Source organism: Wolffia australiana, chromosome 1 (assembly GCF_029677425.1).
Source record: "Wolffia australiana isolate 7733 chromosome 1, ASM2967742v1".
NCBI classification, from domain to species: Eukaryota; Viridiplantae; Streptophyta; class Magnoliopsida; order Alismatales; family Araceae; genus Wolffia; species Wolffia australiana.
The window spans coordinates 11,857,234-11,873,160 of NC_135835.1; the positions used below are offsets into that span (position 1 = coordinate 11,857,234).

The 15,927-nt window shown below is 44.7% G+C and overlaps 1 pseudogene; it reads left to right on the forward strand.

Annotated features, from left to right (window-relative positions):
* Positions 1-6,414: 6,414 nt before the first annotated feature.
* Positions 6,415-7,200, forward strand: LOC144706611 (pathogenesis-related protein PR-1 type pseudogene; annotated as a pseudogene).
* The last annotated feature ends 8,727 nt before the right edge of the window (positions 7,201-15,927 follow it).

The following is a 15,927-nucleotide window of genomic DNA, read 5'->3' on the forward strand; positions in this document are numbered from 1 at the left end:
GCAGGTGATCCAGGGTATTTCATCCGTCCAGAAGTCCAATCGTTTAGGATCCACAAATCCGAGGGCAAATAGAAGAATTTTCAGGCAATCAGCCCACAAATATAATCAAATTTATAATTTAAGATCAATAACATAAAAAATGATGACATGTGATTCATATGGTCAAAATTAACATCTATTCAATCAAAAGTGCTGGGCCAATTCTGGATATCAACCTCATACCGATTTCTCCTCCTTCCACTTATTTATCATTTAGTAGAAAGTTATGTCTCACAAATTTGTTCGTAAGTGAGACATGCACTTCCCAGTTCAACAATCATAGAACTATGGACACTCAGGATATAATCTAAGTCATAATAGAGCAGAGGCTATCGCCACTCAGTAAATAAAGACTTTATGGGACGGATAAAATGTGAAATGCTATTCACATTGCATCAGGATTCTTTGATGTTGCTATTTCCTGCTCTCAGGATTTCATCGGGTGTGGTTCTCTTGATGCGCACGCGTCCATGGCATCGTTCGGGACTGGGTTAACAAAGCACAGTCGGAGTTAAAAGATATCAACATGCTCCAATAAAATTGTGTGGAGACAACCCAATCACAGCCCTTTGGCTTCTTTCGGTACATCGAGATAGACAATATTCTTTAACACCCATGTGAGATGTATAAGCAAGTCTTCGAAGGCAGGCAATGAGAGAAGCGACTTATGATAGGATCCCAGTACAATGATCGGTAGTATTAAACAATGCTTTCTATCCATCGTTATTTACATGATATTCTTAAACGATGCCAAAATAATTGGATAGGCTAAATATATATTATCAAACTCCTCGGCGAGTATCAGTGATCGCACTGCACTTAGCATGGGCGCTGAAAGTATTTCGGTAACAGACTTTTCTAAGTGCTTGATACTTTGATTCCAAATCTTAATCAGGTTAGTTAATACATCGGTATTTTAGGGGTGCCCGATGACATGCATTTGAATATCACAATGTTACGATCCAATAGCGATATGGAATCATACTTACGCGATGAGTACCAGTGATTTTACTGCAGGTAGCGCTGGGACCCTTAAAATAATTCATTAAACATATTTTGAATAGATCCACGGTTCTGGCAGTGCTCTCTTCATTGGTAAAGTTTGGTGATTGAGCTATCAATGCTTGGCCATTGTTGGCTGCAGGTGGATACGGGCTTTGTCTTTCTCACGGGAACATAAGAAATGCATCGTGTGCTTTGAGGTTGGCAACAATTTTGTCAAATTTCAAGTTCCCAATTGTTGGCGCTGAGTGTATGTTGGTTCGTGTTCACTCAGCAAGGTGAACGCGATATAAGCCTCATTTGGTAGTTCTTGGCGCTTGTGGGGCCGTGAACACAATCGAATCCTGTCTCGTTGATTATGCCTCGTTGTTGTGCTGTGCGACACTCTATAATTGTCCGTTGAGATAGTCCATGGAGCTGTCTGTATGTTATCAACCATTCCCTCAATGTAGGATTCTCGATTGTGTTTGCTTGATAATGCGGTTGAGATTGGCGAAGAAACTCTTTAAATAACCCCATTCTATCATCACTGTTGAGAAGAGGTGACATTGCGATGTTCCTGTTGTGATAGTCGTCATTGTTGAGCTTCATTTGAGCAATAGGTCCAATAGAAGCTACCATAGGACGTTTCCCACGGCTGCCATACAGATCTTGCTACAGAAATCGAAAGACCGACAAGAAGCAGCAGCATAAGATTTTCCTCCATTCCTCTTGGCGCTTGCCGCGCACTGATACCGTGAAAGAGTAGGCATTACTGGCTAAAGAACACTAAGAAATAAGCGGAGAAGCAGAGAGAAACTGAGTGAGGGCCACGGAGTGAATAGATTCCATTAACCCACAAAATTTATCTAAAACAGTTCGGGATGTATACATAAACTAATATATATAGAAGACACAAAATCGTAGTTTCTATGACTTAATCATAGCCGTTTCATTCTTTCCTGTCTACATTTGATCCTCGTCATATAGATATAATCCTACCTCTGAACACGTGTTGTCTCCTGGCCACTAATTCTCATAGCAAATGCGTACTCAATTTTACCTGGCAACCATAGCGCTGCTAATGCTGGTATTGCGCCTGGCTACGTAATCCTCTTGGTCCTTTGATGCTGATATGGCGATTGATTGGGTGCCTAGTTGCCGCCCCTTGTCACCCAAGCAGTCCGGATATGCTAGTCATGAGGTACCATTAATGGCCCTCCTCCACAGCCAAGTATCACAGCGTCCTCTCACGGCTGCCTAGGGAACACTGGACTAGGTTAAACCAACAAAACCTTACAATAGCACACGCAAAGCCATACGGTCATTGACACTGACCATTACCCGACATGCTCTGATGCGTTTGAGGTGTTTACTTTAAAGCGGCTTGGGTTGAGACCGATGGAGTGCTGCAAATCCTTAATATGGTTCTGATCTCTGACCTGATTTTATTTTTCCAATGCATTCCTCGTCCAACCTTGAGAGTTTGTATCACCACTTCACTGCTATCAACTTTAGACAGTTACTCCCTCCCTCTCTCGCTCTCTCTCTGCTTTTCTCTTCGTATCTCTCTCTATATCCCGGTCGTCGTCTCTCTCCGTTTTACACTCCGTCTCTCTCCCTCTCTTTCTCGTAGATTCAGTGTTTATTTCATTATTTGAAGGTCGTACCAATTCAAATTAAGTGAGTGTAAATTCAGCGAGTAATCCAAGCAGTTAGCTCTTTTTTATCCCTTTTATGGTATTTTAGTAACACGGTAGTCATTATTCCAAGTCAATAAAGATGTTAATCTAACTTTTATGTTATATTGTGAATTTTATAGATTTTATTACTGGTTGGATTGGGTATCTTTAAATCAAATTGGCAGTTTGAAACAAAAATTAATTTTTCATAATGTGTGGATAAATTACCGAGTCTTTTCGATTTTTCTTGAATTTTATTCAATGTTTTCCGAATTTATTGCAAGAAAAAATGAATTTTAAGAAATGTTTAAAGGGTCTTATCCAATTAATTTCGTTTTTCCTATGGTTTTACTTGGGAAAATATAGAGGAGAGAGAAGCGGAGGGGCATATCTATAAATAACATTCTGGGCGTCTCTCTCTCTTTCTCGGAGTTTCAACCCGCGTTTCTTTTCGTCTCTCCTTGTCTCTCTTTCTCCAAGCGTCTCTCTCTCTCTCGTACTCTCTCCTTCTCTCCGTCTTTCCCTCTCTTTCTCCTAGTCTCTCCTACCCTCTTTCGCTAAGTCTCTTTTTCTCTCCGTCTTTCTCTTCGTCTCTCCTTCTCTCTCGCTGTCTCTTTTCCTCCCCGTCTTTCCCTTCGTCTGTCATTCTCTCTCCTTCTCGTCTCTCTTACTCTCTCTCGCTGAGTCTCTTTTTCTGTCCGTCTTTATGTTCGTCTCTCCTTCTCCCTCTTTCTCCTCTCTTAAAAAAACACTTGTTAGGATTATTATTATATATAATTCATAATTTTTAAAGAACAGAAATCAAGTGTGTTCACAAGTCAGGTGTCCCCACGTATCATAAGTGGGAAAGGACAGCCTGTTAAGAACAAAACTCTCTCTTACTATCGTTCGCTGAGTCTCTTCTTCTCTCCATCTTTCCCTCCGTCTGTCCTTCTCCCTCTTTCTTCTGGTCTCTCTTACTCTCTCTTGCTGAGTCTCTTTTTCTCTCCGTCTTTCTCTTCGTCCCTCCTTCTCTCTCTTTCTTCTAGTCTCTCTTACTCTCTCTCGCGGAGTCTCTTTTTCTCTCCGTCTTTCTCTTCGTCCCTCCTCTCTCTTTCTCCTAGTCTCTCTTACTTTCTCTCATGAGTCTCTCTTTCGCTCCGCCTTTCTCTTCGTCTCTACTTCTCTCTCTTTCTCCTAGTCTCTCTTACCCTCTCTGCTGAGTCTCTTTCTCTCTCTTTCTCCTAGTCTCTCTTTCTCTCCCTCGCTGAGTCCCTTTTCCTTTCCGTCTCCCCTTCTCTCTCTTTCCCCCAGTCTCTCTTACTCTCCCTCGCTGAGTCTCTTTTCCTTTCCGTCTCTCTCTTTCTCTCTCTTTATCCTAGTCTCTCTTACTCTCTCTCCTGAGTCTCTTTTTCTCTCTGTCTCTCTCTTTCTCTCTCTTTCTCCTAGTCTCTCTCTCCGTCGCTCTTGAGTCTCCGTCTTTCTCTTGGTTTCTACTTCTCTCTCTTTCTCTTAGTCGCCCTCCTTCTCTCTCTCTCTCGCTCTCTCTTTCTCTTTCTCTCGCTGTCTCTTTCTCTTTCTCTCTCTCTCTCTTTCTCGCTCTCTCTTTCTCTCTTTCTGGCTCTCTTTCTCTCTTTGTCTCTCTCTCTGTCGCTCGCTTGAGTGTCAGTCTCTCTCTCTCTCTCTCGCTCTCGCTTGCTCTATATCTGTCTCTCGGTCTCTCTCCCGCGCGCTCAATGGCGCGACGGCAAGTTAAGACGGTAACTAGTTACGGCGGCTCAACCTGTTTAACCCAAAGGCAGGAGGAACTCAACCACATTCTTGCGTGTCGTTTTGCCGGCGAAGGTAAAGGTTGGGTCCAAGAATCAAGAATTCAAGGGGCCATCCATGCTTATTCATCATCGCCTTTGAAAATTACCGTCCGGCCAAAGTGTGCTTTGAACGTTTGGTTAAAGACTTCGCCGCGAGTCGTAGGGTTCATAGATTTTCTGTCGCCCGCTACACCGCGTTTTTCAATCCCACAATGATCTTTGCGCCGCTTCTTCATGGATTGAGGCAATTTCGTCGGCTGAATAACGCCGCCGCATAATTCAGCTAAGAGGGCAGAAAGGATAACAACCGTTAGGCACGGGGGTTTTGTTGGTCGCACGAAATTAACAAGGATAAGTCGGCGTTAATAAATTCACAAGTAAAATCTGTGCATCGTGTCTCGATTTTTCCTAATACTTGGACGTCTAGTTTTGTTCGCGTCGCGACATGTAGAATTCTGAAATTCATCAGCATGTTTCCCTTATATATGTATTACAAGCTATGAACCTGGATCAATGAAGCGGACCAATGGAACACTACACTTAATTGTATTTAATAAGAAACTACACTTACCGTCTTGAAACGTCTATAAACTAGACTTCGCTTAATCTTTTCAATATTTGAAACACCAAAGGATCTCTGCGATGCAGGTGGGATGACATACCAAACAAAGTCTAATCGCTCAATAAAAAAATACGACGTTGGTACGCTAAATCTGCTCTAACTGGATTTAGTCGACATCCCAAACATAATCTCCTTTCGATCTGAGACACTGTTCAACGTGCGTTTCCTCTAAGACCCGTGGAACACTAATTTCTGACGGTCCATTTAAACGGATAGGGAGATATACTCTTCGAACTCCGTCGGGAGCCAGCTCTCTCGCGTTCTGAGCAAAACACAGGATCGTCAAGCGCATTGCATACTTCGCACGAACATCGTATCGCTGCCGAACCACCTTGGTCTATTACACAAAAGGAACCAAGCGATGTGATTTACTGTCCTCTGGCATCATGCGAAGACGAACAAGTATGGCATCATGCTGATGAAATTTCAGAATTCTGCATGTCGCGACGCGAACAAAACTAGACGTGGAACAATCACACGGAACAATCACAATCAGAATTCTACATGGCCCGCTTTCCTAGCCTACAGTCACGGCGGCTTCGGGCTCAGACCGCAAGAAATGTGGTTGTCACGCCCACGAACGTCCGGTAGCAGGCTGATTTGACGAAATCACAGAAAGCGAAGAGAATGTAACAAGAACTTTCCAGCAGTTACATCGGCGAGGCGGCGGGAACTTTCCTCCAGTCGTCCGTTGCTTCTTTGCTGAGGAGCTCGAGGCTTCGTCCAAGCCGGCGTGGGGCCAGCCACACAGCTTCGTTATTAGTTTATTAGTTTCTTAAACACAACGAGCTGGTAAGAAAATCAGGGGCATAATTTTGTTCATCACCTTGACAAACACAGAGGGTGCGTTCAGTGATTTGCGCCTCCCTTCACACGGGAAAGATATCTGCGCTGCCCCTACATTCGCAGAAGACGCTCCTTTGATGAACGCGGGTGAGACGATTCTCTTGGTAGACTCAGCCCGCGAAACAATCCATCCAAAAGGGCCGAGAGAATAAGTCAAATACTCCATACGACCTGGTCGCCAGTTCGAGTCGCCAGTTCTCACAAGTCGAAACAATCTTATCCTCACAAGTCGCCCGTTCGAGTTTTGGTTTCGTGGAATATCCGGTCGTTGAAAGCTTGGCCCCAGCCACTTGGCAATTAAAATACAAGTTTTCCGTATTGCAACACCACGCCCATGGCGATGAACAATCAATCTAAATGCTCCGCGGCGGCTAAGAACCAGTCTTGTCTTAGATATTAGCTATACTCCATACGACCTGGTCCGCGAGAACCTTGCCGCTCTGATCCAGTATAAAACATTCCCCTCCGGCGCCCACAAAACCATCAAAGAGCCTTTCTCCCCTTGAGTAGAGCTACATCGCAGCCAAGATCTAGCACACGCTTTAGACGCAAGGCCAGAAAATGGCGGCTCGACGTCTTCCCCTTGCACTGGCCGCCTGCGTCCTTGCGTTTGCCGCTGCATGCTCGGTCCAAGCGCAAAACACCCCTCAGGACTACTTGGCTGCGCACAACGCGGCCCGAGCCGCCGTAGTGGTGGGTCCGATGGTGTGGGATGCACAGGTCGCGGCATACGCCCAGAGCTACGCCAACCAGAGGCGCGCCGACTGCAGGCTCGTCCATTCCACCGGAAGCAACTACGGGAGAACCTCTTCTGGGGATCGGGCAAGGTGGACGGCCAGAGAGGCAGTCCAGTCCTGGGTGAACGAGCGCAAGGACTACAATTACGCCACAAATACCTGCACACCGGGAAGAGTCTGCGGTCACTACACTCAGGTGGTCTGGCGTAACTCTGTGAGGCTCGGCTGCGCCCGCGTCAGGTGCAACAGCGGAGCCATACTTATCACCTGCAACTACAGTCCCCCCGGCAACTACGTCGGCCAACGACCTTACTAGGCGCGCCTACTTTGGGCTTCTTGCTTGTGTTGTACGCCGAATAATTGAGGGAACAGGCTCACCCTTCCAGGGTCCCACAATAAACGACGGGACAAGAAATTTAGACTAAATCTCCTGTCCCGAGCTCACCGTGTTGGGAAATTCATACTTTGTGTTGACCCAAATAGTGCATTTCAAACAATCGGTTTATCCGCGCGTTCAGGACTTTATCTTGTTCGGAGTAAAGAGTGGCTTCGACCACCGACGGGGTACCTTGGAACCTCAATCTACGCCCCGACGCCCGATAGAACAATAGTGCGGGGACGCGGAAGGGACGGTTTTTCGTCCCAGGATGAAAATATCGTCCCGTCCGCGAGGTCGGACGAAGACGGGGCAAAAACTTCGTCATAGAGCGAAAGGAGGAGATGGTTTTTCTGCACTTGGACGAAAAAAACGTCCCGTTCTGAGGCCTCGGATGATGGACGAAAAGATACGGACGAATATTTTGGTGCCTCCGCCGTCGGCACTTAATTTCTTCTCCCTCGTCTTTCTCTTCTCTCTCTGTTTCTTCCCTTTTCTCTCTCTTACAATCTCTCTCTCTGTTCTCCTTTCTCTCTCTGTATCTCTTTTTTTATCTCTCTCATTTCTCATATCTCTATCTATCAGCTAAACTCTCTATTGTCTCCTCTATCTCGTTTCTGGTCTCTCCTCTCTCTTAGCTCATATATCTCCCTTCTCTCTCTTTCTCGTTTCTTGGCTCTCCGTCTCTCTTGTACCTAGACTCTCTCTTATCCCTCTCTAGCTCGTCTCGCCTCTCCTTCTCTCAGTTCATCTCTTTCTCGTTTATCATCTTTCTTTCCTTGCTAAGCTCTCTCTGACCTCTCTCTATCTCATTTCTTGTGTCTCTCTCTGAGCTCATCTCTCTCTATATCGTTTGTCATATCGCTTTCCTTGCTATACTCTCTCTTACCTCTCTCTATCTCGTTTCTCGTCTCTCTCTCTCCCTCTCTCTCTCTCTCTCGTTTGTCATCTTTCTTTATCTGCTAAGCTCTCTCTTACATGTCGCTATCTCGTTTCTCGTCTCTCTCTCTATGAGCTCATCTCTATCTCTCTCTCTCTCGTTTGTCATCTTTCTTTATCTGCTAAGCTCTCTCTTACATCTCGCTATCTCGTTTCTCGTCTCTCTCTCTATAAGCTCATCTCTATCTCTCTCTCTCGTTTGTCATCTTTCTTTTCTTGCGAAGCTCTCTCTTACCTCTCTCTATCTCGTTTCTCGTCTCTCTCTCTCTCTCTCTCTCTCTCTCTCTCTCTCTCTCTCTTTCTCAGCGCGTCTATCTCTCTCATTTGTCATCTCTCTTTCCGTGCTAAGCTCTCTCTTACCTCTTTATATGTCGTTTCTCGTCTATCTCCCTCCCAGCTCATCTCTCTCTCGTTTGTCATCTCTCTTTCCTTGCTAAGCTCTCTCTTACCTCTCTCTATCTCGTTTCTAGTCTCTCTCTTTCAGCTCATCTCTCTCTCTCTCTCGTTCCTCATATTTTTTTGTTGCTAAGCTGTCTCTTACCTCTTTATATGTCGTTTCTCGTCTCTCTCTCTCAGCTCCCCTCTCTCTCTCTCTCTCCTTGCCAAACACTCTCTTCCATCTCTCTATCTCATTCCTCGTCGGGGGAGCGGGCTTCGACGACGAGAACGGGATGAAAGGGGCCGGCGGCGGTTGGCTGGAGGGTGCGGAGGAGGGAGAGGGGGGAGACAACTCGGACAGGGCAGGGCACATGACTCCTAACGCGGAGGGTAAGATAAAGCAGGAGTCGCAGCCTCATGAACTATTTTTCATCCCCGATGGGGACGAACCAATTATAACTCGACGGGAAGAATCGATCTGACCCCGGACGTGGACGAAAATTATTCACCTTGGACGAATCCCGGACGAGACGGTTCGGATGAAGCTGAAGTATACGGACGGGACAACCTTCATCCTGTCCCGGACAGTCCGGAACTATAGAGAGAACAGTCCAGGGCTCGCCAAACGAATGCACATATCCAATAAGCGCCGGAAATCACAAGATAAGCAATTATAATTATTCTGATACAAAAGTATATATGTTTTGAAATAGAAACCAATATTTATCAGATCCAAATTTTGAACCATTAAAATTATACAACAACCCCAAGCACTCGTCATATTAATGGATAGCTTCACTAGTGTTTTCTCACTAGTGTACCCATTGATCAAATCAATGGTAGGATGCCTTATGTGAATCATTACGGTTGCCAAATGATGATAAATTACATGTCTTATTAAAACAGTATGGAGGCATTTTATTGTGTTTCTCGTAATAAACAGATAAAGAGTTTTATTAAAACGATTTTGGTTACAGCAAGCCAAAGGGTCACTTACTCTGCCCGCTTGAGAAAAATACGCAAACGCGTGCAAAGGATGGTTCCTTCCGTAGGAAGATATTGAAACTAGTAAATTATTTTAATGCAGGTGATCCAGGGTATTTCATCCGTCCAGAAGTCCAATCGTTTAGGATCCACAAATCCGAGGGCAAATAGAAGAATTTTCAGGCAATCAGCCCACAAATATAATCAAATTTATAATTTAAGATCAATAACATAAAAAATGATGACATGTGATTCATATGGTCAAAATTAACATCTATTCCAATCAAAAGTGCTGGGCCAATTCTGGATATCAACCTCATACCGATTTCTCCTCCTTCCACTTATTTATCATTTCGTAGAAAGTTATGTCTCACAAATTTGCGTTAAGTAAGTGAGACATGCACTTCCCAGTTCAACAATCATAGAACTATGGACACTCAGGATATAATCTAAGTCATAATAGAGCAGAGGCTATCGCCACTCAGTAAATAAAGACTTTGCGGACGGATAAAATGTGAAATGCTATTCACATTGCATCAGGATTCTTTGATGTTGCTATTTCCTGCTCTCAGGATTTCATCGGGTGTGGTTCTCTTGATGCGCACAACGTCCATGGCATCGTTCGGGACTGGGTTAACAAAGCACAGTCGGAGTTAAAAGATATCAACATGCTCCAATAAAATTGTGTGGAGACAACCCAATCACAGCCCTTTGGCTTCTTTCGGTACATCGAGATAGACAATATTCTTTAACACCCATGTGAGATGTATAAGCAAGTCTTCGAAGGCAGGCAATGAGAGAAGCGACTTATGATAGGATCCCAGTACAATGATCGGTAGTATTAAACAATGCTTTCTATCCATCGTTATTTACATGATATTCTTAAACGATGCCAAAATAATTGGATAGGCTAAATATATATTATCAAACTCCTCGACGAGTATCAGTGATCGCACTGCACTTAGCATGGGCGCTGAAAGTATTTCGGTAACAGACTTTTCTAAGTGCTTGATACTTTGATTCCGAAATCTTAATCAGGTTAGTTAATACATCGGTATTTTAGGGGTGCCCGATGACATGCATTTGAATATCACAATGTTACGATCCAATAGCGATATGGAATCATACTTACGCGATGAGTACCAGTGATTTTACTGCAGGTAGCGCTGGGACCCTTAAAATAATTCATTAAACATATTTTGAATAGATCCACGGTTCTGGCAGTGCTCTCTTCATTGGTAAAGTTTGGTGATTGAGCTATCAATGCTTGGCCATTGTTGGCTGCAGGTGGATCTGGGCTTTGTCTTTCTCACGGGAACATAAGAAATGCATCGTGTGCTTTGAGGTTGGCAACAATTTTGTCAAATTTCAAGTTCCCAATTGTTGGCGCTGAGTGTATGTTGGTTCGTGTTCACTCAGCAAGGTGAGCGATATAAGCCTCATTTGGTAGTTGCGCGCTTGTGGGGGCCGTGAACACAATCGAATCCTGTCTCGTTGATTATGCCTCGTTGTTGTGCTGTGCGACACACTCTATAATTGTCCGTTGAGATAGTCCATGGAGCTGTCTGTATGTTATCAACCATTCCCTCAATGTAGGATTCTCGATTGTGTTTGCTTGATAATGTGCGGCTGAGATTGGCCGAAGAAACTCTTTAAATAACCCCATTCTATCATCACTGTTGAGAAGAGGTGACATTGCGATGTTCCTGTTGTGATAGTCGTCATTGTTGAGCTTCATTTGAGCAATAGGTCCAATAGAAGCTACCATAGGGACGTTTCCCACGGCTGCCATACAGATCTTGCTACAGAAATCGAAAGACCGACAAGAAGCAGCAGCATAAGATTTTCCTCCATTCCTCTTGACGCTTGCCGCGGCACTGATACCGTGAAAGAGTAGGCATTACTGGCTAAAGAACACTAAGAAATAAGCGGAGAAGCAGAGAGAAACTGAGTGAGGGCCACGGAGTGAATAGATTCCATTAACCCACAAAATTTATCTAAAACAGTTCGGGATGTATACATAAACTAATATATATAGAAGACACAAAATACGTAGTTTCTATGACTTAATCATAGCCGTTTCATTCTTTCCTGTCTACATTTGATCCTCGTCATATAGATATAATCCTACCTCTGAACACGTGTTGTCTCCTGGCCACTAATTCTCATAGCAAGTACGTACTCAATTTTACCTGGCAACCATAGCGCTGCTAATGCTGGTATTGCGCCTGGCTACGTAATCCTCTTGGTCCTTTGATGCTGATATGGCGATTGATTGGGTGCCTAGTTGCCGCCCCCCTTGTCACCCAAGCAGTCCGGATATGCTAGTCATGAGGTACCATTAATGGCCCTCCCTCCACAGCCAAGTATCACAGCGTCCTCTCACACGGCTGCCTAGGGGAACACTGGACTAGGTTAAACCAACAAAACCTTACAATAGCACACGCAAAAGCCATACGGTCATTGACACTGACCATTACTTCGACATGCTCTGATGCGTTTGAGGTGTTTACTTTAAGGCGGCTTCGGGTTGAGACCCGATGGAGTGCTGCAAATCCTTAATATGGTTCTGATCTCTGACCTGATTTTATTTTTCCAATGCATTCTCGTCCAACCTTGAGAGTTTGTATTACCACTTCACTGCTATCAACTTTAGACAGTTACTCTCTCCTCTCTCGCTCTCTCTCTGTTTTTCTCTTCGTATCTCTCTCTATATCTCGGTCGTCGTCTCTCTCCGTTTTACTCCGTCTCTCTCTCCTCTCTCTTTCGTAGATTCAGTGTTTATTTCATTATTTGAAGGGTCGTACCAATTCAAATTCGGCGAGTGTAAATTCAGCGAGTAATCCAAGCAGTTAGCTCTTTTTTATCCCTTTTATGGTATTTTAGTAACACGTTAATCATTATTCCAAGTCAATAAAGATGTCAATCTAACTTTTAGGTTACCTTGTGAATTTTATAGAATTCATTACTCGCTGGAACAGCTATCTTTACATCAAATTGGCAGTTTGAAAACAAAATTAATTTTTCATAATGTGTGGATAAATTACGAGTCTTTTCGATTTTTCTTGAATTTTATTCAATGTTTTCCGAATTTATTGCAAGAAAAAATGAATTTTAAGAAATGTTTAAAGGGTCTTATCCAATTAATTTCGTTTTCCTATGGTTTTACTTGGGAAAATATAGAGGAGAGAGAAGCGGAGGGGCATATCTATAAATAACATTCTGGGCGTCTCTCTCTCTCTCTTTCTCGGAGTTTCAACCCGCGTTTCTTTTCGTCTCTCCTTGTCTCTCTTTCTCCAAGCGTCTCTCTCTCTCTCGTACTCTCTCCTTCTCTCCGTCTTTCCCTCTCTTTCTCCTAGTCTCTCCTACCCTCTTTCGCTAAGTCTCTTTTTCTCTCCGTCTTTCTCTTCGTCTCTCCTTCTCTCTCGCTGTCTCTTTTCCTCCCCGTCTTTCCCTTCGTCTGTCATTCTCTCTCCTTCTCGTCTCTCTTCCTCTCTCGCTGAGTCTCTTTTTCTGTCCGTCTTTATGTTCGTCTCTCCTTCTCCCTCTTTCTCCTCTCTTCTCTTACCCCCTCTTAGGATTATTATTATATATAATTCATAATTTTTAATGAACGGAAATCAAGTGTGTTCACAAGTCAGGTGTCCCCACGTATCATAAGTGGGAAAGGACAGCCTGTTAAGAACAAAACTCTCTCTTACTATCGTTCGCTGAGTCTCTTCTTCTCTCCATCTTTCCCTCCGTCTGTCCTTCTCCCTCTTTCTTCTGGTCTCTCTTACTCTCTCTTGCTGAGTCTCTTTTTCTCTCCGTCTTTCTCTTCGTCCCTCCTTCTCTCTCTTTCTTCTAGTCTCTCTTACTCTCTCTCGCGGAGTCTCTTTTTCTCTCCGTCTTTCTCTTCGTCCCCCCTCTCTCTCTTTCTCCTAGTCTCTCTTACTTTCTCTCGCCGAGTCTCTCTTTCGCTCCGCCTTTCTCTTCGTCTCTACTTCTCTCTCTTTCTCCTAGTCTCTCTTACCCTCTCTGCTGAGTCTCTTTCTCTCTCTTTCTCCTAGTCTCTCTTTCTCTCTCTCGCTGTGTCCTTTTTTCTTTTTGTCTTCTCTTCTCTCTCTTTCCCCTGTCTCTCTTACTCTCTCTCGCTGAGTCTCTTTTCCTTTCCGTCTCCCCTTCTCTCTCTTTGTCCTAGGCTCTCTTACTCTCTCTCCCTGAGTCTCTTTTTCTCTCTGTCTCTCTCTTTCTCTCTCTGTATCTTCGTCTCTCTCTCCCTCGCTCTTGAGTCTCCGTCTTTCTCTTGGTTTCTACTTCTCTCTCTTTCTCTTAGTCGCCTCTCTCTTCTCTCTCTCTCTCGCTCTCTCTTTCTCTCTCTCGCTCTCTCTTTCTCTTTCTCTCGCTCTCTCTCTCTCGCTCTCTCTTTCTCTCTCTCTCGCTCTCTTTCTCTCTTTCTCTCTCTCTCTGTCGCTCCTTGAGTGTCAGTCTCTCTCTCTCTCTCTCTCGCTCTCGCTTGCTCTATATCTGTCTCTCGGTCTCTCTCCCGCGCGCTCAATGGCGCGACGGCAAGTTAAGACGGTAACTAGTTACGGCGGCTCAACCTGTTTAACCCAAAGGCAGGAGGAACTCAACCACATTCTTGCGTGTCGTTTTGCCGGCGAAGGTAAAGGTTGGGTCCAAGAATCAAGAATTCAAGGGGCCATCCATGCTTATTCATCATCGCCTTTGAAAAATTACCGTCCGGCCAAAGTGTGCTTTGAACGTTTGGTTAAAGACTTCGCCGCGGAGTCGTAGGGTTCATAGATTTTCTGTCGCCCGCTACACCGCGTTTTTCAATCCCACAATGATCTTTGCGCCGCTTCTTCATGGATTGAGGCAATTTCGTCGGCTGAATAACGCCGCCGCATAATTCAGCTAAGAGGGCAGAAAGGATAACAACCGTTAGGCACGGGGGTTTTGTTGGTCGCACGAAATTAACAAGGATAAGTCGGCGTTAATAAATTCACAAGTAAAATCTGTGCATCGTGTCTCGATTTTTCCTAATACTTGGACGTCTAGTTTTGTTCGCGTCGCGACATGTAGAATTCTGAAATTCATCAGCATGTTTCCCTTATATATGTATTACAAGCTATGAACCTGGATCAATGAAGCGGACCAATGGAACACTACACTTAATTGTATTTAATAAGAAACTACACTTACCGTCTTGAAACGTCTATAAACTAGACTTCGCTTAATCTTTTCAATATTTGAAACACCAAAGGATCTCTGCGATGCAGGTGGGATGACATACCAAACAAAGTCTAATCGCTCAATAAAAAAATACGACGTTGGTACGCTAAATCTGCTCTAACTGGATTTAGTCGACATCCCAAACATAATCTCCTTTCGATCTGAGACACTGTTCAACGTGCGTTTCCTCTAAGACCCGTGGAACACTAATTTCTGACGGTCCATTTAAACGGATAGGGAGATATACTCTTCGAACTCCGTCGGGGAGCCAGCTCTCTCGCGTTCTGAGCAAAAACACAGGATCGTCAAGCGCATTGCATACTTCGCACGAACATCGTATCGCTGCCGAACCACCTTGGTCTATTACACAAAAGGAACCAAGCGATGTGATTTACTGTCCTCTGGCATCATGCGAAGACGAACAAGTATGGCATCATGCTGATGAAATTTCAGAATTCTGCATGTCGCGACGCGAACAAAACTAGACGTGGAACAATCACACGGAACAATCACAATCAGAATTCTACATGGCCCGCTTTCCTAGCCTACAGTCACGGCGGCTTCGGGCTCAGACCGCAAGAAATGTGGTTGTCACGCCCACGAACGTCCGGTAGCAGGCTGATTTGACGAAATCACAGAAAGCGAAGAGAATGTAACAAGAACTTTCCAGCAGTTACATCGGCGAGGCGGCGGGAACTTTCCTCCAGTCGTCCGTTGCTTCTTTGCTGAGGAGCTCGAGGCTTCGTCCAAGCCGGCGTGGGGCCAGCCACACAGCTTCGTTATTAGTTTATTAGTTTCTTAAACACAACGAGCTGGTAAGAAAATCGGGGCATAATTTTGTTCATCACCTTGACAAACACAGAGGGTGCGTTCAGTGATTTGCGCCTCCCTTCACACGGGAAAGATATCTGCGCTGCCCCTACATTCGCAGAAGACGCTCCTTTGATGAACGCGGGTGAGACGATTCTCTTGGTAGACTCAGCCCGCGAAACAATCCATCCAAAAGGGCCGAGAGAATAAGTCAAATACTCCATACGACCTGGTCGCCAGTTCGAGTCGCCAGTTCTCACAAGTCGAAACAATCTTATCCTCACAAGTCGCCCGTTCGAGTTTTGGTTTCGTGGAATATCCGGTCGTTGAAAGCTTGGCCCCAGCCACTTGGCAATTAAAATACAAGTTTTCCGTATTGCAACACCACGCCCATGGCGATGAACAATCAATCTAAATGCTCCGCGGCGGCTAAGAACCAGTCTTGTCTTAGATATTAGCTATACTCCATACGACCTGGTCCGCGAGAACCTTGCCGCTCTGATCCAGTATAAAACATTCCCCTCCGGCG